At 36.1% G+C, this 24,481-nt stretch overlaps 1 protein-coding gene across 1 annotated transcript in view; it reads right to left on the bottom strand.

The window, feature by feature from the left end:
* LOC135220906 (uncharacterized) overlaps window positions 1–24,481 on the bottom strand; it is a 588,984-nt gene that overhangs the window by 517,036 nt on the left and 47,467 nt on the right. The gene's annotated exons all lie outside the window — the stretch shown is intronic.

The following is a 24,481-nucleotide window of genomic DNA, read 5'->3' as shown; positions in this document are numbered from 1 at the left end:
GCTGAGTATGGACGTCCTTTAAAATATCCGATAGTAAACTGCGTACTCGTATCACTAGTAGCACGCATACGAGTATACATTATAAAATACATATATTATAAATGCACACGTTATATATATATATATATAATATATATATATATATATATATATATATATATATATATATATATATATATTACATTTTTGGCCACACAAATACCAGGTTGTCTTTTTTATTCACAGATATTAAACAACAATTTTGTTTTATATCACTTCACTACACCTTAAGAATAACTTACGCTTTAGGGGAGTTATGATCCCTTTTAGGTGTAGGGTATCCGGAGGTATACGGAATTTGCTGTTAAGCGAAAGTTGTTGCTTATAATATATATATATATAATATAATATAATATAACATAATATAATATAATATAATATAATATATGTACGTATATATATTATAAATATATATATATATATACATATATATGATACATATATATATATATACGTATATATATATATATATATATATATATATATATATATATATATATATATATATATATATATATATGTACACTTTTACATCCAAAAACTTTTTGTAACCCTTTATACTCATATATCTCAATAAATGCTCTCTACACTTTCCCCCTAAATCAGCGTCCCACAAGAAGCCCCATCTGCGCCGCAACTTAGATACCATAACAAGACCAGAATCCTTTCAACATAAACCCCACTATATTTTATAGATAATTCCATATGACATGAATAATTTCCCGTTAGGGTTACAGTCCTCCAGTAACAGAAAATGACTGAAATGCTAAACGGGGATTTTCAATTATTATGAGTCTAACGCATTTCCATTATAATTATTATAAATAAAGACATTCGAACGGTTTAATTCCTAAATTGTTAATGATACTGACTGGCCATTTTAAATGGTCAAATACCGTAAATGTACAAGTAAAATATTCTAAATGTCATGATATTTCAATTTATCGAGATCACACGCCTTATTTGTTCTCATATACATAAAATTTTATCCACGGATTGATATCCAATTATTTTCTGTAATTCTATTTCGTAAACCGATATAACGTCCGTAAACTTAATATAAAATTTATATTATTTCAGGTTTCTAAACGCGGAGGAATGACGACACGGGTTTATCATCGAAATATAATATTTTCGGTTTAAATCCAAATGAAACCGAGGGTGACAACCAATCCATCTCCCAGATGAATGCCGATACTGCTCCAGTTGCCCGGCACATTTCAAATAAAGTATTCCGAAAGGAAGAGGACCATCAGATCCCACCCCTTCTCGATGACGCAATCACAACAAAGTGGAATAGTTCTCGGTACTACAACATTGCAGAAAGCCTTACCTCTGTTACCAATCTCGCTCATGTGGCTTTCGCTCATCACATACCTGGAAGAGAAGATTGGGGGAGATTAGTCAATCATCAAACACAAAATTTTTCTATTGAAATTTTAGTGAAATGAGACCCATTGGCATGCCCTACTCGATGTAATTTGATGCCTACAGATGATGGAAATACAGTCCATTTTCTATCTGCAGAGTAACCCCCGTGTATTACATATAATGAAGACATTTTTATATACCATTTATACAACACAATAAGAAAGATGTTTTACTTCAACACTTACATATGTATGAAATCAAATGAACAAAACTAACATGGATTTGATTCAACTCAAATATTCCACACTGCAGTGAACGACCGGTTAAAATATATGAGTTGTACAATTCTACGTCGCATATAGCAATCTAGTCAAGACGATAAGGAAAAATACATCTAAAAGGGAGCAATTTCCCTCGAACCCCATCGCCCCAAAATACTCAACTATCTCTTCAGGAATAATCTGCGAAGAATAACACTGAACGTTAACATTAAAGCAGATACCACACTATCTCACTGAGTCCATTTCCAGATTTAAATCTTATTTCTCTTGTACAAAATGGGGATAATGGGTGGATTGAAAATTCCAATCAATCCTCATTGTCTTTAAATGGTTCAACTCAAGGTGTGTGTGTGTGTGTGTGTGTGTGTGTGTGTGTGTGGTAAGGGTAAGAATTAACTACACGTATTAATCAGTCATTACCTCCTCCATTACCACCTTTATGTCTGTTGTGTTTGTCATCTTGCTTGTCTCTCAATTCCTCGCTATGATAAGGACAAGGAATAAACATAGAATGGTTGCTGCTTCCTGTATAACTGTTTCCTTCTCATTTGTAAGATGATAATTTTAATCCGTCCCAGTGTATTTCATGATCCTTTGTTTCATGCTGAATTAAGATGAACTTTTATGTTTGGTATATGATTCATCTCCATCACATTCTTCAATACAAGGCAGATATTCCTTTCAAAGGAGATCATCATTATATATAAGAGCGAGCATGGCAGTTCAACGTTTCTGTAACTATTTCGGTTAAAAGTTTATACAAGAATCAATATATATATATATATATATATATATATATATATATATATATATATATACATATATATATTAAAAAGACGATTTACCAGCAGTGTTCCATCAATTATCCACTTATCAGAGACTTCAGTGTTCTATCTCAAATTGTGAGTATGGCTTAGGTTTATGAAAGACTCCATAATATGAATATCGTAAAGGAAAATGTCTATAAACCAAGTAATTACCTCTAAAGGGTAGGTAATACTGTAGTGAATTACTGTACCATGTCAAAGATCTTACCAACCAAAGACTTATACTTTTTCCGAGCATACACTTTGAGGCACAACACCTCATTGAAAATTAATTATGAATGATTTCAAGCTCTTCGATCTTTTGCTACTAAGATAACCAGCCGTACACTTACGCACGCACACACATACAGAGCGTGAGCAAAATTTCAACAAATCCATCAACAATGGATTGTCAACCAGAAGTGCTGAACAATATGAATGCTGCCGAAAACAAAACTTGGATACTACATCAGTTGCTTTGACTGAAAATTTACAATCACAATACAGTCACCGAAAATGGTTTACCCTGACTTATATATATACGGAGTAAGGTTTTTGTACTGTACATTTGCATATCCTACTTTTCAGCGTTATAGCATTTCTCACTATGAAAAGATAGCGTGAATTAAATGATAGAGAGTTTGGTAATCGAAGTTGGTAATCATATCGAGAGAGAACTGTCATTCATTCATTGCTACAAACAGTTTTGTAGTTTGGTTTGTTGACAGCAAAGGAGCCCTGAAGCCCCGTAGCGTTTGTAGTGAAGGCTAATGTTCCAAGACATGGTTTCATTGCTTTCTAACCATTTTTCGAAATACAGTTGACTGATTAACAGGTACATAATTCAATGACTATAAAAACCATTGTAACTTGAGCTCTTGTTAATCTCAACTAAAATTTCGCATTGGAAATATTTTGTTAAACTGTATAAATATTTTTCAAAAATCAAAAAAATTCCCCAGAGCAACAACCACCCCCTCCAGTTGCTTTGAGGCAAAACCAGATAATATTGGAAGAAAGCCGCAACCCTAGTGTTTGCACAGATCCCTCTTACTCAAACTAGAGTAGGTTTTGAAATCAACCTATCTTAACACTTCAGTAACATCTTGAACTTGATAGATCATCAAAGGGCAAAAGAAAATGATTGGTTAGATTTATGAATTTCCGCCTGTCAGACCAAGATCTGGGACATTTCATCGCTGAAGACTGAAAAAAGGGCGTTGGAATGGTTAGACGCTAGGATAAAGTACTCCGAAATAGAAAGATGATGTCGTCTAAGTACATAATGATAAAACTGGAAGAAACTCCCGCAGTTGCACTAAGAAGTAACTGATGTGTTGGACAACAAGACTGAAGAAAGGAAGCAGGAATGGAGGTAGAGTAAAACGCTGAAAAGGGGATGTTAGCTAGAAGCTGAAGGGACACCGTATACTCTCTTTAGTTATGTCTAAGTTCACTACGTGAGGTGCTCTAACTGCCCTCCCTCCCTCTGGGGACAAACGAACAAAAATATATATATATTGGTCGATCTTTTACCGACATTTTCCACCTTTGTTCCAGCAATCCTAAACTCCAAAAAGTAGAGATCTATAATAACATCACAATACTCTATTCATACCCTGTATATACCATATCTGCCAAAATCAGGATGCTTTATCCACCCAGAGTTCTTGGCCTATTGAAAAAAATTAATTATGAGGATGTCCTTTTCTATACAGGGTTGCAAGACAAATTAAACGTTTTCCTGGGTAGTACTGACATGTTTAATATCCATAAAATTGGATTAACAATACACTTCCGTGTCTATACAAACAATTTTCCGAACAGCACCTCTACAACAGAGAATTTCACCAGGTACTCTCGCATTATCTCCCATACAATGGGTAAGGACACCGGTTAACTAACACAAACAACGTTAAATTCTGCGAACCTGCCTCCTGGTCTCCAGTATTCTAGAATTACAACAAACAGGGCACAAGGAGAGAGAGAGAGAGAGAGAGAGAGAGAGAGAGAGAGAGAGAGAGAGAGAGAGAGAGTGTTGACGGGGGTGGGGGGTTATTTAATAATGTCCGCTTAGAATATAAGGACATTCTACTGTCAAATATTTAAGTAAAGGAGGTCTAAGAGTAAAGACAAATATCACGTAAGCCATGATTATCTTAAAGAATTACACATATATTTTTCCAAATAAAATAAAAAAGCGCTCACACACAAACCTTCACAAAAATATATTTGTTCTTTAATACAGGGTTCTGATACAAACAACATTCCTACGATGTACGTATATCGATGGGTAACAGAGAAATGGTTAGTCATTGAAGCAACAGACAAGTGCATAAAGATATGATAAAAAAAGGTCAAACTAAATTTTAAACGTTCACCCATCTTTACATTTCATTTTCAATTTCGCCAACTTCCAAATTGGCAAAACGCAACGCCAAGAAACTAAATCTCAAAATCTCAAAATTCCATTTTGATGAAGAGAAGGAAAAGCTGGCCAGCCTCATTCTACTGCCTGCTCCCACCCCCACATCCCCCCTGCCCCCTAACACCTCCCCACGCCCCCTTCCCCAATTCTCAAAAGCATTTTCCGAAAACTCTGCGCGGCTGCATCTGAAATTCATGAATTTCGTGAAAAGCTTCACTTCAGCCGAATGAAGTCCACAGAGAGGATAAGAAAAAGTGTGAAAGAACAGAAGAAGATGTGTCTGCAAGCCAAGGAAAAAAATACATTCTGTCGTAAATGAAAAAAAAAATCACCATTTTGCATATTTTCTCTATTGATGACATGGAAATCACGAATTTCCCATTGTGAACAAATAAAGTTACCATTCTTGGCATTTATCCACTGAAGAAAGATGAAAGAAATCAACGTATTTACAAATGTGAGAACAAACACTGGGTACTGATTTGGGGAAACATAAATTCTTATATTTCCCAATAAGAAAATAATCAATGTAAATGCTTACATAGTCTTTCTCCACTTGGGAAGACGAAATGTGAATGTTTCCAATAAGAGGAAAATAAATCTAGTTATTCAACCGGATACTCTGACAACAGAGGGAAATGGCCCCGAGATGATGTTGACCGACTTGTAAACAGACAAAACGCCGATTTCTTCAAGAAAATAGTAATGTACTAATACATGTCAACAAGAAAGGAGTAATTTACTAACACATGTCAACAAGAAAGGAGTAATTTACTAATACATGTCAACAAGAAAGGAGTAATTTACTAACACATGTCAACAAGAAAGGAGTAATGTACTAACACATGTCAACAAGAAAGGAGTAATTTACTAATACATGTCAACAAGAAAGGAGTAATTTACTAACACATGTCAACAAGAAAGGAGTAACGTACTAATACATGTCAACAAGAAAGGAGTAATTTACTAACATATGTAAACAAGAAAGGCGTAATGTACTAATACATATCAACAAGAAAGGAGTAATTTACTAACACATGTCAACAAGAAAGGAGTAATTTACTAACACATGTCAACAAGAAAGGAGTAATTTACTAATACATGTCAACAAGAAAGGAGTAATTTACTAATACATGTCAACAAAAAAGGCGTAATGTACTAATACATGTCAACAAGGAGTAATTGATTTAGAAAATAAGGGCGCTGAGAGATGATTGATTTAGAAAATAAGGGCGCTGAGTGATGATTGATTGATGCAAAAATGTACCATGGCGTCAAACAACTTAGGTCATCGACGCCGGAAATGTACCGTTATGTTATTAAAAAAAAACTAGATACTGAACAAGTAAAAAATAATAACAATTTTCATCTTATGTACGCTTAAGTTACAAGTATGACATCATTTACAATTTACTATAAAAAGTTATAACTTTTGTAGGAAGCCTGCTTCCTCCACAAAGTGAAAGCAAGGAGAGCAATTTGAGATACTTCCAAACGTAAAAAAAATCAATAAAAGAACCCCATCTTTAGAGAAAGAACTAACAGATATTAAATAGAAACATCCTCATAAGAAGAAGAATAAGTAGACATCAAATATAGGAACTTCCTCGTAACAGCTGGAATATATAGACTTAATCTAAGACCACTTTCATAAGTGATAACGTGGACTTAGATTCCATTTAGAACCTCTTCATTAGAGGATAAATTTATGGACATTGGACAAAAGAACTTTTTTAAGACAAGGAGAGTAAAAAGGGATTCAATCAAAGAACCTCAACAGAACAAAAGAGGTGTTGCAATAAATCTAAGGAGTACGATGAACAGAGTAGCAACCAAATCTACTAACTTATTCATAAGTGGAGGCTTATATAAGAAAATCTTCACAATAGGAATAATTTATATATATATATATATATATATATATATATATATATATATTATATATATATATATATATATATATATATATATAAATCATCCTGTTGCGAAGATATATATATATATATATATATATATATATATATATATATATATATATATATATATATATATATAATATATATATACTGTATATATATATGGATGGAATCGGCCTTAATAAAAGAGAGGCAGGTAATGAACATCTCAAAAGGAGCATGGGATTCAGATGTGATCGACGAGGTTTTCATTCAACCATCGCTTAAAAAGATTATAGGAAGATTATCAGCGAGGGTGACCTAAATTGGCTTACCTGTGCATGGATCTCTTGGTATAAATACCACTTTTCTGTAAACTTTTCTCATTCATATACCTGAAGAGGGAAACAGCTGTCTCTGAAATATAGTCTTTTCTACTTTTTCTCTCTATATTTTGGTGTTTTTATGGGCTCCTTTTATTATATATATATATATATATATATATATATATATATATATATATATACACATATATATATAATATATATATAAATATATATATATATATATATATATATATATATATATATATATATAATATATACATACATATATATATATATATATATATATATATATATATATATATATATATATATATATATATATATATATAGTATATATATACATATATATATATATATATATATATATAAATATATATAAAAATGTGTGTATATATATATATATATATATGAAATGTGTCTATTTATATATACATATATGTATACGTGTATATATAAATATATAATAAATCGAATCACTATTTCCTAAGAAGAAAAAGTAAACAGTCTATCGAAACACTGTTTTTTCTAAAGAAGAAAATAAAAACGTCTGAATCTAAAATTCTCCTTTATACAAGAAAGAATACTCGAATACATTCACAAAAAAAAGTTACTCATAAATCCAAAGAGATATCTTTTGCTTGCATTCTGATACTGCGTGATGCATTATAAGAGCGTTGAGAAGAAGCAAGAGGCTTCTATAAATCCTAAGCCAAATCTCTTGCCTGTCAGGCTGCCTTCCTCCTCAAAATCTCTGGGAAAACATAAGGAAATTCGCAACTGTATGAATAAACACCTCTTTCTCTCTCTTGTGATACACATCCAGGACAAGTCTTCTGATGTACTATTATTATTATTATTATTATTATTATTCTTATTAATCAGAAGGAACAAATCCACCGGGGACATTGACTCGAAATTCAAGCTTCCAAATTATATGGTGCACATTCGAAGAAGTCCCAAAAGTTAATTATGAAAAAAAAGAGGAGGTCGGTTATTAGAAAAACGAAAACTTAAAAAAGAAAAAATTAATAAAAAAAAATAGTAATAGTACTTGAAGTCAATGTGACCTATTACGACTATATATTATATATATATATATATATATATATATAAATATATATGTATTATATATATAATAATATATATATATATATATGTATTATATATATATATTTATATATATATATATATATATATATATATATAATATATATTAATATCTATATATATGAGTGCATTAGTGTACGTCCACAAGTCGAAAACTTGTCAAATACATATCACAAACAGGTTGAAAAAAAGTCTAGGACCGTTATTGATGAACCAGTCATGAACGAGTCTTAGACAATTTCTGGATAACCATATGAAGCACTTGTATTGAACCTGTTAGTGATTTATGGGCGATAAGTTAAGACTTTTTGTTAAAGCAAATGTTTCACTGCAGTGTGGATATGGCCTAACTCATACAACTGAGTGTGATGGAGTCCTAGTAGACAACGTTATATACGACGTCTACGGCTGAGTGTGATGGTGCCCTAGTAGACAATGTTATTTACGACGTCTACAACTGAGTGTTATGGAGTCCTAGTAGACAACATTGTATACGACGTCTACAACTGAGTGTGATGGTGCCCTAGTAGACAACGTTATATACGACGTCTACAACTGAGTGTTATGGAGTCCTAGTAGACAACGTTATATACGGCGTCTGAAAAAAAAAAAACATAATCTACAACATTACGAAACGACCTCCCTAGGAAATTGAAAAAATAGCCACAGCCCCATCTTCATTAACACGTTCTTGCATCTGGAACTCAATTACGTAACAAGGCTGCGCGGAAGACCCTTAATGAGGAAAAGCATTAACAAACACACACATTCTCCCAAATGAAGGGATTACTGCGTCCTCCCTTCCGCACTCCGTTTGAAACATTGCGTTTGCCCTTGGAAATAGAATTCCATCAAGAACAAAATCTCAAAGCAGCGTCATTCTGATTTCAAGGGCGCTTCAGTGGGGTTAACTCTTGATATGACTTCCAGCCTTGTTACTGTTATCATGGATTTTGGTAACAGGTTGGTGGCGATGATGAACTAAAAGTTACAACGAGTTACATGGAATAGAATGTTTCAAAGACTTATTTATTAATCCATCCGAGGAGACATCGTGTGCTCACTTATATCTAAGTTTTACTATTCATTCACAGTGTTCTAATGATTTTGTCTCGCTTTCTTTCTTTAGGATGCACAACAGTCCTTAGAACTATATACATATATAAATGAGAGAGAGAGAGAGAGAGAGATTGGAGTATTATTAACTTTAATTATTAAAACACTATTATTGATCGCAAAACTACATTGGAAAGAAAGCAAGCAAGTGCTTTTGGAAATATTGCAAAAATACATAAATACAAGAAAATACGAAATAACAAGAGCAATCACTTTTACCTAAGAGACAAAAAAAGCCAACTAGACGGTAAACCCTTTTCCCAATTTTTCCTCCTTCACTCATATTTCCACTAGTTTGCTTCACAAACTCCTACTTCCACTTCATTTGCCTTTGATATTTTGTCTTCCAAAATCTTGTAATTTATTTTCTTATTTCGGAAATCGAAGAAAAATAAAATAAAAATCAATATTCTACGTGTTGTCTCAACAATTTCCTATCTCAGTAAGCTTTCAAACAAAAGCAAGTTGTCCTCTCCCCTAAGCCACCTCTCTCTCTCTCTCTCTCTCTCTCTCTCTCTCTCTCTCTCTCTGATATTTCTTCTTTCCTCAAGTTATTTTTTCTCCATCATAATATTCTCTCTCTCTCTCTCTCTCTCTCTCTCTCTCTCTCTCTCTCTCTCTCTCTCTGATATTTCTTCTTTCCTCAAGTTATTTTTTCTCCATCATAATATTCTCTCTCTCTCTCTCATTGCCTTTCAACGGAAATGTCATCTCGGGGAGAATGATTTCATATCAGGGAAATTTGTTGTTTATCAGAATCGCCCATCTCTAATGAGAGCGCAGCCTCCTCTCCTCCAGCAAAAGTTATTCTTCCCCGTGATATTTTCCCTCCATCCGAGAGGATAACTTCATTACTCAGAAGGAAGAAAATTTCTGCTTCCTCTGGAGATTTATTTCAAGCGAGACAACAGCATGCTTCTCTGTCAAGATCTCGTTCAAGATCTCGTCACTCAATGAAGAATTGCCTTTTTTGTTTCGAAAGATATCTATTTACCTCCCGTGCGAATAGTTCCTCTCTCTCTCTCTCTCTCTCTCTCTCTCTCTCTCTCTCTCTCTAATCGTCTCTCTCTCCTCCTCCTCTCTCCTCTCTTCGTCTCTCTCTCTCTCTCTCTCTCTCTCTCTCTCAAGATATCATCACTAACAGGATTACATTTTCCCCCTCTAAAGATAAGCATTCATTCATTCTCTCGTAAGAATAACTCTCTCTCTCTCTCTCTCTCTCTCTCTCCTCTCTCTCTCTCTCTCTCTCTCCATTCTGTGCAGATCTCATTACTAACTGAAGAATTGCCTTTTCGTCTCAAGAAATCTATTCATTCTCCATAAAAATATATATCTCTCTCTCTCTCTCTCTCTCTCTCTCTCTCTCTCTCTCTCTCTCTCTCTCTCTCTCTCTGTGTGTGTGTGTGTGTGTGTGACAACAGGGCCGGAATGGAATCGAACACCATTCGCAGTCCATTAACACACTCCGCGATGCCTTTCATACGAGAAGAGAAGCGCACATGCTCTGCATCGCAGTACTTCGTTAACAAAAGCACCGTTTGTTTGACTTAATGATCAATGAAATAAAACCTTTATAGGCGTCCATTTATTTGGCTGGAGGCGCCAAGCGTTGCAATGGGGAGCCGGGTTCACTCTGCCACAGATTACGCGAAACGTACATGTCATTTACCTCGGAAGGTCGATCATTTGTCTTGTTGAAAGAATTAATTCTGCACACAAATTCTGCTCTGGGATTTCGGCTGAGGAGAGGGAGCTGTTTCTATGCGTACAGAACGTGCTCAATGCATGTAAAATTAAATTATGCTGGAATGTTTCGTTAAAAATACAGTCTTTCATTCACACGATTTACAAAATAAATATGAATACAAATGCACCAAGGTTTATCCCCTGTCCTATGTTATAAATACAAATTTTCTTTGTTATAATCTTCAATGTATGAGGACGTGTAAGCAAACAGGTATATTGCGCGATGTAAATGACAGGTATAAAGTTTTATATATATATATATATATATATATATATATATATATATATATATATATATATCACACACTTTTATATATATGTGAGAGTGTAGTGTATCCATACATACATACATACACACACACGTGAGTGTAAAGAAAATGAAAAGGGAGAAAGTTGCTCAAGATCCGTCATCATCATCCCACAGGCTGTCCTATATTCACCCTATATTGGTAAGGGTAGAAGATTGCACGACATCTGCAGTTATCATGGTCTTGCTTGTCGCTTTATTTTGTTCTTTACACTGTTTTTGTTTTAGGAAAAGTAAATTTCGTCAATAATGATATTTTGTGGGTAGTTTATAATAAAATACATACTATCTCTTAATCCTGTTTCCTCTCTCTGAAAAATATAATATACTTTGGGGTTTTCTTGATTTGCCAGATTCAGATGGTAAACATCACGAGGCTGCTTTTGAATGACTTCGAAAGCGTTCTTCAGGCTTCGGCGGTTATGAATAATGGAATGGAACTCTGTCCGGTTCTTTGTCAAAGTTTTTCTCTGGCCTGTAAGTTTACATATTATTATTGTATAAATAAAAGAACATAACACGAAGGTCAAATCAATCTCATGTGTTATTACTATGCAATGGAAATGTATTGAGAGGATTCAGACGCTCTACACGGCACAGCCTACATCTGTTCTTTGGTGATGCCGTCCTACCTTCAGGATTGTGGTTACCCTTTTCACCAGATGGGGTCTTGGAACAACTAAAAGGTACTTGCACATCATTATGCAAGCCATCCATGGATGAGGTTGCTACCCCACGCCCTTCCACTTGGATACTATATTGGCTTATATGCTAATCGGACTTTGCTCATCCACGTACCGACCAAAGCTACCCGTGCTGTACTACATAAAACAATGCTTTAGGTAAAGATATCATGGGAACTCTCTTCCTAATAGAGAGAGAGAGAGAGAGAGAGAGAGAGAGAGAGAGAGAGAGAGAGAGAGAGAGAGAGAGAGAGAGAGGCCCAAGTAAATTTCGGTATAATTTCACAATTTCTCTGAGAATAAAACTTGGAATTGCTAAAGACCCAACTCGAAAAAACTGTATCCATTCGTCAAAAAATAAAATGAAAAACACAAAACAAAAAACAAAGCTCTTGCTGATGTGTTATTGTACGAATCACCCGTGGAATTGTTTTGAACGAAAAATATACAAAATGCATTTCTTTCAGTGACAAAACAATCACAGATTTTTCATTGAGTCAAACGCTCCAATCACAAAGAAAAACTCACAGAAAAAAATATAAAGGAAAATGTTCTCTCTTCTGAACTGATCATAAAAATAGAAGAGTGAAGGTTATGTATGTAGGGTAAAAAAAATGACACGGGATGGAAATAAAAAAAAGAATATCTATAAATAATGTGCCTGAGAGGAAAAAATAGAATGCTTGCTTGAGAGAGAGAGAGATAGAGAGAGAGAGAGAGAGAGAGAGGTGGGGTGGGGGGGAAGAGAGAGAGAGAGAAGCGAGAGGGTTAGAGAGAAGAGAGAGACAGGGGGAGAGGGGGAGAGGAGAGAGAGAGAGCGAGGGGCGAGAGAGAGAGAGAGAGAGAGAGAGAGAGAGAGAGAGAGAAATGGGGCACATTCGTGATTCTTCCTCCTAACAACTATGAGATATTTGCATAAGAAATCTATAAATGCTGTTTCCGGGAAGAAAAAATATATATGTGTTTGTGTGCATCAAAGTAAGCATTAAAATATATACATATGGTATATATGTAGTATATATTATATATATATATATATAAATATATATTATGTGTACACACACACATATACACACACACACACACACACACACACACACACTATATATATATATATATATATATATATATATATATATATATATATATATGAGCTGAATCAATACAGTTTTGAATATGCCTTTTCCGTGATAGTCTGAAGTCCCGTGAAACCGTTATAAGTGATACTGAGTGTATGTGTATCAAAACAAGTCAACCGCCAAAGACGTTACAAGTTGGCGTGGCTTGGCAATTCAAAAGAGTGCCACGCCTCTCTTTATCCCTTCGTGATTGGCCCCTTGTGTCTAAGGAGCCAGAATAACCAATCAGCTTCTTGCATAACGATGCTGTGTGAAGGGGGTATTTGAAACAGGCCGCACCATCGGTCAGATGAGTTCGTCAGCGGGTCTGATACAGTAGACTGGGTCGAGACACGAGTGCCCAGTGCCCGCTTTCCCCGTCCCGGTTGCCCCGTCGGCCGCCACACAAAGACGTGCGTCACCATGAGTGTCAATAAGTCTAACCTGCCGTCCGGTTGTGCACTAGCATAGTTAACGTAATAATTACAGGCCACCTGTGTAGCAAAGAAGAATACACCTGTGTTAAGCGTTTTATCGATTATTATTTTTGCCTGTCCTACATCGCATGCACGTAAACTTCTCTCTCTCCTGTTTTTTCCTTCATATCCCGAACCCACAAATGACCGAGATCAGGTCATATAATTTTGGTGTCAGTCGTGGGGTCTTGCGAATAATCGCATGAGGTCCTTTAAGGTCCTTTAAGGTCCTGTGAGGTCTTATAAGGTCTTATGAGGTCTTTTGAGGTCTTGTGGCGTCAAACAAACGTTAGTGCTAAATCATTTTAGCCGACAAACAGTGATATGAAGTGAAATTAACATGGAAACGAGAGAAAGTTCAATGGACGGTGATGACGAGGGAAATGGTGAAACGAACGAACTGTATAAAAACAGTTATGGCAAAGCAATCGGCAGAAAAATGCGAACCGTGTTAAGAACGGAATAATAAATCGAGAGGCCCTACGATTTCGAAATGCGCAGTGCTAACCAGAAAGACAGTGTACAATCACACCATATGATTTCCAAATGCACAGTGCTAACCAGAAAGACAGTGTACAATCACACCATATGATTTCCAAATGCACAGTGCTAACCAGAAAGACAGTGTACAATCACAACATATGTATAATTTCGAAATGCACAGTGCTAACCAGAAAGACAGTGTACAATCACACACCCTACGATTTAAAAAAAAAAAAACGCAGTGCCAACTAGACAGACAGAGTGCGAACGCAGAAATCGTTAATAAATTACCACTGATAGACAGTTTCACGACCGAATTCGATGACGAACGGGCGAGAGAATAATTTCAATCGGCGGAAGTATTCACAAAATATTGGAAAAATCCGTACGAGACATACGAACAGACAGAGAGTAGTGTGGGAGAATTCAAAATCGACGGTTGCAGCGCCAAATTCAAACGACGGTGGTGGCACCCGAATAACCTTCGTGACCTTTCGTGACCCCCCGAGTGTAACCGACTCGTGTAGCAGACCAAGTAGAGGAGTAACGAACGTGTTTTGAACGGAGAGATGGCGAGCAGTCCAACCTCACCAGGAAGGACGGAAATTGGCAGCAGCAGGAGGTGGCATGGAGGTAATGCCAGGAAGGTAGTATTTTAGGCTACCCCAAGTGCCGTGCGGGACTGTTCTACAGTGCCCGGGAACAAGGGACGCCTTGTTGTCTTGTGAGGGAAGGGATACCAGTCCACAGCCCTGAGAAGTAGAAGACGAACCTGTCCACCCACGAGTCAAGAATACTGGGACAGACTGAGGTCGACCAGAGCCTCTCCCCCGTGACTCCGTGGGAAGGGGGAAGTCCACTCCTACTTCTGATCGTGACCTATCGAAGAGTAGAGGGATGATGTTAAGGTGAATAGTGCAGAAGTTCCCTTACCAACCTCGACCCGTGAAGGAAGTCACGATACCTGCCTAAGGTATGGATAGGATCAAGCGATGTTAGAATAAGGAATAGCTGATAGACGTCAGATGACAGCCAGCAAATCAGTAAGAGAGTCCAGGCTCGATGAGAAGAAGATACAAGCAAACTAATATCATCAGTAGCGGATCGCCGGCACCGCTGCTGGCACTAATAGAGTTGCTGACCTGTGAGCAAATTGCATAGAAAACGGGAACATCTCAACCGTATGGCAGAGAGGGACAGTTACAGGATAGTGTCTTGGGACACTATGGGGATGTGATGAGAGGATACCCTTCACACCCCCGGAGGTGGGAGACCCCGCCCCGCCTAGAAGCCGTCGTGATTGCTAAAAGTTGTCACTGATAGTAATATTAGTATTAGTTCGACTGCACAATGAATGAGTTGTGTAGCCTTTAGTAGTGTCATCAATGGCATGTTGTGTTAGGGAAATGCAGATAGGGAATTTGTAGAAAGTAACATTACAGAAAAAAAAGTGTATAAAAAAAATAAGAGAAAAAAAAGGGATGGTTCTTTTAGGCCGTGTTCTGATTATAGTTAAAGTATCACGAGCGACGATACATCCCATTTGTCCCCATTGAAGAACTGTGATTAAGGTTTAAAGACAGAATTATTAACGTAAGTTCATTAAAGTGTTCGTCTGAGTAAAGTAACAAGACTAATATATTTGTTGAAGAAATTATTAACGTAAATTCATTAAAGTAGCGAGACTGATATGTTTGTTGAAAGAGTAATTTTTAAATTTGATAATGAAGTGAGAACAAATTGTATTTTATACCTAATAAAGAAATGTCTTTATGAATGTTAATTTCTCAACAAGATCGTAGGATTGATCGTATCAAAAAAAAAAAAAAAAAAAAAAAAAAAAAAAAAAAAAAAAAAAAAGAGCGAAAAGAGTAGCAGACGCTCTTCCCAAGAGTACTGTAAGGCACGAGCCAGAGAGAGAGAGAGAGAGAAACTGCGACGCATACATTAAAAAGTTCAGTTACACCTGTGGGTGAGTTGCACAGAAAACAGAGGCAAGTGAGTCAGCTGTTGTGAGAAATTGCTGAGCGAGTGCCATGGAAGTGTACATGTGATGAGTGAGTGCCCTGGGAGTATACATGTGTTGACTGTGTAAGGGAGTTGAATGACAAGTAATAGTGTTCTGAACATGCAATAGATAAATGCTTCATAAAAGAAAAAAAAGAAAAGAAAAGAAGAGAGTAACTTGTTGTGCCGCCCTTCCTCCCTCTTCGATAAAGCAAACCATACACACAATTTGTAAGTACGTGTAGGTGCCTTACATAGCATACCAGCTCGAGTCATGAATAAATGTCCGTCACAAAGTGAACAGAGAATATCATAAAAACATGCTTATGCACTTTTGTTTCATGTCAGTTATTGCTGAAAAATTGATATATAATTTTTAAAACATTTTGTTGCAGTTCTAAGCATATCATGAGTGAGTCTTTGTATTCATAATTGTGTTATTTTTGTTGCATTATTAATTTTATTGCATTTCAAGTCATATTAAACATCTTATTGCAATGCATCTCGTTTTTGTTCAATTCTATTGAAGTTGATTGTACTGTGTCCAAAGTTTCATATTATTGTCAATGCTGTTTACACTTTGTCAGAAATTTGTGATCTTCCATCGATGATGTAGGAAAGTGAGATTACTTTGAAAAAAAAAAGAAGTTATTTTTTGTGTGTAATCTTTGAATTTTTATTTTTTATTTTTTCTTGTTTTTATTGTGTTGCAGAAGGAATTCAGTAAGTTTTCTTATACTTTTACCAAATTTCTTATGAGTAACATTTCATTTTTGACTCACATTATGTGAATTTTTATTTATAAATTTAGCTTTTTTGAGCTGGAGCTGTGACTATCCATTTTTACATTGATGTTATTGAATGTGAACCTAAATTTGTTTTTCTGTATGACACATTGTGAGGCGTGAGATTCATTTGTTGTAACTTGTGTTTGTAACACGCCAAATTGGCCCTACCTTAATAGTTTTAAATTTTGCACAAACTGGATGGTACGGCACTCAAAGGCGGTGTGGCACTCAAAGAACAACAATGCGCAAATCATAAGATCACTGTATGTCTTGCGGGACGCAAGAACTGGGGAGGGAGTGATGAGCTGATTCAATACAGTTTTGAATATGCCTTTTCCGTGATAGTCTGAAGTCCCGTGAAACCGTTATAAGTGATACTGAGTGTATGTGTATCAAAACAAGTCAACCGCCAAAGACGTTACAAGTTGGCGTGGCTTGGCAGTTCAAAAGAGTGCCACGCATCTCTTTATCCCTTCGTGATTGGCCCCTTGTGTCTAAGGAGCCAGAATAACCAATCAGCTTCTTGCATAACGATGCTGTGTGAAGGGGGTATTTGAAACAGGCCGCACCATCGGTCAGATGAGTTCGTCAGCGGGTCTGATACAGTAGACTGGGTCGAGACACGAGTGCCCAGTGCCCAGTGCCCGCTTTCCCGTCGCCGTCGGCCGCCACACAAAGACGTGCGTCACCATGAGTGTCAATAAGTCTAACCTGCCGTCCGGTTGTGCACTAGCATAGTTAACGTAATAATTACAGGCCACCTGTGTAGCTAAGAAGAATACACCTGTGTTAAGCGTTTTATCGATTATTATTTTTGCCTGTCCTACATCGCATGCACGTAAACTTCTCTCTCTCTTGTTTTTTCCTTCATATCCCGAACCCCCACCCAAATGACCGAGATCAGGTCATATATATATATATATATATATATATATATATATATATATATATATATATATATATATATATATATATATATATATATATATATATATATATATATATATCCAATATAATATATATATATATATATATATATAATATATATATATATATATATATATATATATATATATATATATATATATAGATATATATATATATATATATATATATATATATATATATATATATATATATAGTAGAGAGAGAGAGAGAGAGAGAGAGAGAGAATGGGTGCGTTCGTGCATCACATCTAACAACTATGTTACAGTTATTTGCATAAGAAATCTATAAATAATGTGCCCAACAGGAAAAAACAGAATACTTGCTTAGAGAGAGAGAGAGAGAGAGAGAGACCCATTCGTGCATCACCCCCCAAAAACTGTGAGAGCTATTTGCATATTCAGAACACGCCTTTCGTTGTCACATTCGACAAGTCGGAATGAACCATTAAACAAACAATGGAAATTACTCTCGTCTACCGCATAAACAAAGTTTCCATTATCAATGTTCTAGCCAACTTCACACTCAATAACAACAACAAGTGAAATGGGTCTGCAACTTTATTATTCGACTGTCTACCTGGGAATGGAACGGGCAACTTTATTTCACTGTTTATCTGTCTCTCTCCCGATTCTGTCTCTCCCGTCTGTCTGTCAACTGATAATTCAAGTGTCTGTATCCTCCAGGTCTCCCGCTAAAGACGCAGCGTCCTCGATAGAACTTTATTAGCGTCTTCAACAGAACTTTATTTCAGGAGGGAATTGGCAAAAGTAAATATTGTAGTTTTTCTTCGTTCCTCTTACTGAAATAAGTTATCTGAACAGCTGTTCTCTGAGATTTATAGTCATATTTTGAGAATCGCGTTAAAAAAAAGAGAACCATATGATGTTCTAGTCAGTATTAAGCTAAGGAAAATGGAAGACAGTTACTATAGAAACAAAAGAGCGGGTCTCAATTTTTCTTACGCTTTTACCTCCATTCCATCTCTCTCTCTTTTCACTGTCTGAAAGTGCCTCAGTGCTTGGCTTGACAGTCTCAATTTTATACGTTCATTCTGCTTAAGTCAGATCTTTCCTCATTATCACCAACTTTGCCTTATGAACAGGAGGCCCTACGATATAGCGCGAACAGGCAGGTGCTGAAGATGACTTTGAAAAGGTACAGCAGTGTATCATCATCTTTTCCTTTGAGGATTATAGTTACAAAAGAAAAACAATGAATTCCGTATCCTCCTCTCAAGATAACTACAGAAGTAAAATCAGCGAATTCCGTAAAAGTGTAACAAAAATTATTGGAAAACCTTGCTAAACAATGTCTTCCAAAAAGGGCGAAGAGAGAGTCAGGTAAAAAAAAAAAAAAAAAAAAAAAAAAAAAAAAAAAAAGTAAAATATGCTCCAAAGTTTTGTTGGTGCAATAAAGTTTTCGGTGCAGTGTAAAATGAAAGCCATCGAAAATACATCTAGCTTTCGGTGGTTTCGGTATAATGCTGTATGAGACGCGGCCATTGAAACTAAAACCAAAGAGCGGTGGTGGCCTGTCCTATATAGTTGTCAGACGAGCGATCATGACTAAACTTTAACCATAAATATAAAATGGAAACTACTGAGGCTAGAGGAATGCAATTTTTGTATGCTTGACTATTGGAAGGTGGATGATCAACATAACAATTTGCAGCGCTCTAGCCTCAGTAGTTTTTAGATCTGAGAACAGAGTAAAATTGCGAACGGACACACAAATCCACCCCAATGGTTTTACAGAAAACTAAAAAAAATAAAAGTGATAATAAATCTGAAAATTTCTGAGCGACCCGCACCTTCCACAACAAACGGAAACCGATTTTCCTGGATCTAATGGATTTCGGAATAAACACCCAGTTCAGCAGATACTAATAGAAGGTGATCAATAAACGATTCTATATCAATTCTATATCAATTCTATATGCTGGTCCGCTGGTATAGTGGTTAATGTCATAGCATGCCACTTAGATATCGTGGACGATAAAAAATCACTGGTTCCTTATCGTGATCCGTTACTGCTGGAGTGTGCGATCTGCGGTAGGAGCTTGGAACCAACATTCTTTGGAAGCTTGAATTTTAAGTCATTGGTCCCTGTGCGCTTGTTCCATGTGAATAGGTTCCATTTACTGAAATAATAATAAAAAAATAATTACGCGAATTTCCTCTTCGAGAATGCTAATAAGTCGAACTGATAAAGGAACAAGGTGGTGAAACAGTCAAGACTAAAAATAGAACAAACGATGCAAGTGCTAAAGGTCTATACCGGCTAAAGGGATAAAAACTGATACGAGGAACAAGAAGTAACTGGTATCAACCGTCTGGCCACTCCCACATACCCTCCGCTCATACCCAAAATTCACTCCCACACATAACATACAGCTAGCAGAGCGACAAGGGACTCTCACTCTCTCTCTCTCTCTCTCTCTCTCTCTCTCTCTCTCTCTCTCTCTCTCTCTCTCTCTGAGCTGTCCATCGACATTTTCTTTGACTCTTTGATGACTGTTTGCATGTACAAGCAGCAATGATACATGAACACATGGCTCGTGAGCGTGTGTATTTGTGATGCTGACAAGCGCGCGCACACACACACACACACACACACACACACACACACACATATATATATATATATATATATATATATATATATATATATATATGTATATATTTATATATATGTGTGTGTGTGTGTGTGCGTGTGTGTGTATTGCAAATGCACAATGGTCCCGCGGGTGAAGTATAAAAGAGATCCTCACGCGAAAATGAAAGAAGGAGGTACCAAGACTTTCAACTTTTATCCTACAGTCATCTTCAGGGTCTGAACAATTTTAAGAAAACAACTTGCACAAGAAAGCAATGAGGTCACGAATAACAATAAAACAAGTCAACAACCTACTTAAGTATGCAAATAAAGATTGTTCAAAACAAAAAATGTACTTAGCAGAAATATGCAGTCTTGGTACCTCCTTTCATTTCCACGTGAAGATCTCATATATATATATATATATATATATATATATATATATATATATATATATATATATATATATATATATATATGCAAGTACTTGTGCTAATCCTCCAAGAGTTTATCAAAACGTATGATCATATATATATAATATTATATATATATATATATATATATATATATATATATATATATATATATGTGCAAGTACGTGTGCGTAATCGTCCAAGAGTTTATCAAAACGTATGATCATACATTACTGTGATTCTGCGACTATTAACGCTTTACCTAAAATATCGTTTTTCCTCAGCGCAAAGTTTTCATCCATTTATCAACTCAAATGGAATTCTTGAACGTAAACCCGTCAGTTTCATCTCCGAGCTTATTTGCAGAATCGTTTCAGGGAATACCTCGTTCATTTTTAATCCTTTTATTTTTCGTAACTAGAATGACAACATTGATTACCTTTCCCTGTATAACCTGATACGTAATCAATAAGCAGCTCAGGTAATCCGGCATCCAGGAATAAACCTGTTCCTTGCATGACGTCACTGAGGTCGATCATCACGTAAAGGATCTGGATTGCAGCATTTTACAACGTTTTTTTTATAAAATAAATAACCACCACAGAGTAACGAACATATATATATATATATATATATATATATATATATTATATATTATATATATATATATAGTATTATTATTATTTTATTATTATTATTATTATTATTATTCAAAATTAGCAAAACTTTCACACGAAACAAGGCTTCAAGGTAATCGACTTGCAAAGCAACAACCTTCTTCAAATTGGTGTGCCCGTAAGTGAATAAAGACGAAACAGTAACCAAAAACAAATAAAGATAAATGCGCGAACAGACGAACGTGTTCATACAGAAGCAGCAACGGAAGCCCGAATTGACCGCTCTGTCCATTGAATTGGTTTCCAATACCAGAGACCAGCCGTTCCTTTCACAAGGTAACTTACGACATTGCTGTTGTATCACCACCGATCTGTCATTGAACTGAGCAGAATTCTCACACTACCAGACAGAGCAGACGTGCAAGTTACGGCTGAATATCTTGTTCACGTGGTAACGTTCTTCGCATCCTGATAAACAAGCAAAAAAATGCGCTGAAGTTTCTGCACAGCGTATAATGCTGTATGAAACTCTCAACCAAGCCCCATGAAACTAAGATTTTTTTTTCATTTTTGTATTTTTTGGCATTATGCCAAGCACTGGGGCAACTAAGGCCATTCAGCGCTGAAACAGAAATTGGCAGCAAAGGGTTACAAAAGTGTAACAGGAGGAAAACCTCACAGTTGCACTGTGAAACAATTGCTAGGAGAGGGTGGAAAGTAAGATTGAAGAAAGAATATGAACGGAGGTACCGTTAATGAAACTTTCAGCCACGACCTTGTGGTGGCCTGTGATGTTTGCACCTATAGCGGTGATCATCGCTAACTTTAACTTTAAATAAAATAAAAACTACTGAGGCTAGAGGGCTGCAATTTGGAGGGGATCGACATACCAATTTGCAACCTTGAAAAGCATTTCAACTGATAGCCTATTTATGATCTTTCAAGATTTACGTACACAAAATAAATACACACAAGAGACTAGGATTCTCAGAAGCTCAAAGAATGAAAACGAGAATATGATACATAAGAGCCATTAATCACAAACCGAAGAACAGTTTTGGGAAAGTCTTATTCAACGACAATTTCCAACTTTGAGCTCACCAGCTTGTGTAATATTCGAAATGTCTGGTCCGTCTTTGCTGGTGGTGCAACATAAAAGATGATAAGAAGTTTCAGCGGCTTCAAATCAGAGATATGAGAAGTGAACTTATGAAAATCCACAGATCTGTATTTATTACGAAAAGTGTCACAGCAGAATAAATTTAACATAGGAGGACTACCAAAGAGGATAAAACGGGTGATAATGAATTACTACAGTAGATTCACATCAACCGTGCATTTGGTGTCTAGGCTAGTCCCTTACGACGCTCCTGATTGGCTGTTGGTAAGCCAATCCCAGGACTGGAAACTCAGTCTCTCTCGAGAGTTCACATGGGTAGGATCTATGTTCCACCTCTCCTGATGGGTACGTCTTTCAGGAGAGGTGAAGCTTAGATCCTACCCATGTGAACTCTCTCGAGAGACTGAAAGTTTCCAGCCCTGTGATTGGCTTATCAACAGCCAATCAGGAGCGTCGTAAGGGATTGGCCTAGACATCAGGTGCACGGTTGATGTGTGTCTACTATAGTACATAATTGCCCAACATACTAAGTAGTAATAAAATCCAGTGATACTGACATAGAAACAAAAAACAGATAAAAAACAAAAATAAAAAAAAACCCACAGTTATTCAGCAGCAGTACTTGACAAAATATAACCCCAAGAGTTCCTGACCGAACGCAGAAAAGTGAGAAACTTTCGAAATGAAAGCATAACAATCAAAATTAGTGAATCATCTGGAAAAGATTTTCTGACAAAGATAAGGCACAGAAAAACATACAATCGTAGTGACGTCACTACCTTGGCACGAGGCGCATAGGGGTGAAAACGCAAATATTTCTCCTTTTTTCACATGAAGGCCGACGGGATTGGCAGCCATATTCCCTTATCTTATGGAGGAGAGACATTTAAGAGAGACAAAACTTACATTTGCACGAATAAAAGCAATTGACCTTAAAATGAGAAATACGCACACAAGATAGCTATAAATAAATATAGACAAAGCAATATCTGCAGAATATAAAGTATAATACGACTGCAAATAACGATCGATGCAATTCTTAAAAAATAAAGCCACCAAAACTGACACTCAAGTTCAATCTGGGTACCATACACCAAGTATTTATCGTCGCCTTGAAGCAATATGATACTGGCAGATTCAACCTTTGACCTGGATTGGTATTGAAACGGCAAAGGTCACGGTCGCCGACAGAAAAAATGACTGAATGAAAAATAAAGGTGCACAACGATGCATGTATCACTATTGGCTAAAATTTTAGTCTCTGAGCACTTATTATTAAAACACGAAGCCTCAATATGCACGTGGAGTGTGCACAGAAGACCTGGAGGCTTGATTTGCTTACGCAAGGATAGGTGGGAATGTAGGAAGGGATTGCTGAATCAACTCTCCTATTCAGAAATCAAGTTTGGGTGTTGAATGCCTATGAAAATATAATAGTTGAAGACACTGAGCTGATGAGTAGCATGAAAAGAATTTGTAGGCAGAGAAATATGGATACACTCACAAGCGCTAACAGTGTTAGCAAAGGAGAAAGGGTGGATCCGAATACTTGAAGATGGCTCAGTCATGTGGAAAGAATGAAACTTGGAGATGGATCAGTCATGTAAAAAGAATGAACCTTGTGGAAAGAATGAAACTTGGAGATGGATCAGTCGTGTGGAAAGAATGAACGATGATAGGTTGGCTAAAAGTTTATAAGAATGAAGTGTAGGGGGGAAGGAAGAAAGGAAAACCTTACTAAAGATTTGCATTGTTAAGAAGAAAGGGGTATTAGAAATGCAGGGTCTCAG

This window comes from Macrobrachium nipponense, chromosome 2 (assembly GCF_015104395.2).
Source record: "Macrobrachium nipponense isolate FS-2020 chromosome 2, ASM1510439v2, whole genome shotgun sequence".
Classification (NCBI taxonomy): domain Eukaryota; kingdom Metazoa; phylum Arthropoda; class Malacostraca; order Decapoda; family Palaemonidae; genus Macrobrachium; species Macrobrachium nipponense.
Note: the sequence above shows the minus strand (reverse complement) of the source record. Positions and strands in the feature narration are given on the sequence as shown.